At 47.0% G+C, this 1,800-nt stretch overlaps 1 pseudogene; it reads right to left on the reverse strand.

The window, feature by feature from the left end:
* Nucleotides 1–185: 185 nt before the first annotated feature.
* LOC123324000 lies at nucleotides 186–745 on the reverse strand (annotated as a pseudogene).
* Between the last annotated feature and the right edge of the window lie 1,055 nt (nucleotides 746–1,800).

The following is a 1,800-nucleotide window of genomic DNA, read 5'->3' on the forward strand; positions in this document are numbered from 1 at the left end:
CCTTCCTTCCTTCTTTCTTTCCTTCCTTCTTCCATCTTTCCTTCCTCCCTCTCTTCTTTTTTTTTTGCTTGTTGACTGACACTTTTATTGAGAACTATATAGTTTTAGGAACAAACCACAAAAATAATTCTGCTGGATTGGTTTCTGTAATTTTACAGTGAGGAGCCTAGAATGTGAGCAGCCTGCTAACTTCCAGACTGATCAAAGACCTTCTGTATCCACTTCTTCAGGCGGAACACGTGTGTGTAGAAGCCATATTTCCATCCCTGTCATAGCCTTCACCCCATGACACGATGCCCATTTGATATCAGCGGTTGTTAAAGGGGCTCTTCATGACAAAGGGCCCCCCACTGTCACCTTCACAGGCATCTCCTCATTTCCTTTCACTGGGCTTGAAGCCAGCACAAAACATGTCGGTGATGCGGATCCGAGTGGAGGCTTTGCACACCGGCCGCTCCACAATGGGCAGGTTCACCACCTGCAGGATGTTGGGCTGTACCTTGGCAACGTTGGACATCCACATCTCCTTCAGGTTGCCCCAGCCAGTCACCCACCCTTTGTATCTGGCGTGGAGCAGTCTGATTGCTATTTCCTCATCAGGCAGGCACACGGGGTAGATGTAGTTGCTGAAGGTGATGGGCTTCTTGAGCCTCAGCAAGGCTATGTTACGGTCCAAGTTCTCCCTCCAGTTGTACCTGGGTTGGATGTAGATCTTTTCCAGCATGGAGAGCTTCTCAGTGCTTCGCTCATACGTGGGCCGTGTGCTGGTGCCTGCCTTCCTTCCTTCCTTCCTTCCTTCCTTCCTTCCTTCCTTCTTTCCTTTCTATCTCTCATGGCCACTAGATTATGAACAATTTGAGAGCAAGGACTGCTTTTGTCTCTGCTACAAAATCAGACAGTGCATGGATGACTCAACAATTGAGTGAAAGAGCAGGTCAAGTCCTTGACATCATGCCCTGCCATGTTCTAGGACATTTTTACTAAGAACTCATGATCTATTTCCAGTACCATGGCATAGGTCAAGTTCTTTGGCACCTTTCTTGGTTATATTCAGGCCTCTATTCAGCGAACATTTGTTGACTATCTATGATGTGTCAGGCTCTCTGCTAGGACCTGCATATAAAGATGAATATAGCTTAGTCCCTGGTCCACAGGAACAAAGATTCTAGAGTCCAGACCAGGCCACAAGTGGGTAATTGTGATAAAATTCAGTGTGTCGATTATCCGGGAGAGAAAGAGCATTCCAGCAAGAAGGGACATTATGGGAAAATTCCAGGGAGGTGACTAATAACTTGAGGCATGCAGAGGGAGGCAGGTGACAGCAGGTAGCTCAGGATTGCTGGAGGGTAAATTTTTCTCCAAGAAGTAGAAGGAGATAAGAGCGGAGAAATGTAAGGGCCATTCTGGGCCATGCTGAAGGCTTAGATGTCACCCTACAGTTATGGAGAAGATGCTGAAGGGTTTCAAAAAGGGGCAAGATGTGAAGGGTTTTATGTTTTGAAAGACCACTCACTTGACCAGGCAAACACAGAATTACAGAGACCAGATGGGATAAGGGGGTAGCAGCCACAGGTCAGGCAAGCAGTGCTAACTGCCTGACCTCGTTCTGTGGCAAGATAAAGGCCATGGATTTAGGAAGTAAAAAAGTGGCAGGAGTTGATGACTCACTGAAAACCAGGGTGTATTTTGTATCTATGCCATGTCACAAACATAGAGTTGTACCACAAACTTAGTGGCTTAAAACACACATGCGTTCTCTCAGTTTCTGTGGGGCAGGGGTTCAGGCATGGCTTAGGTGGG

The sequence above is a fragment of the Neomonachus schauinslandi genome, unplaced genomic scaffold, assembly GCF_002201575.2.
Source record: "Neomonachus schauinslandi unplaced genomic scaffold, ASM220157v2 HiC_scaffold_5498, whole genome shotgun sequence".
NCBI lineage: Eukaryota > Metazoa > Chordata > Mammalia > Carnivora > Phocidae > Neomonachus > Neomonachus schauinslandi.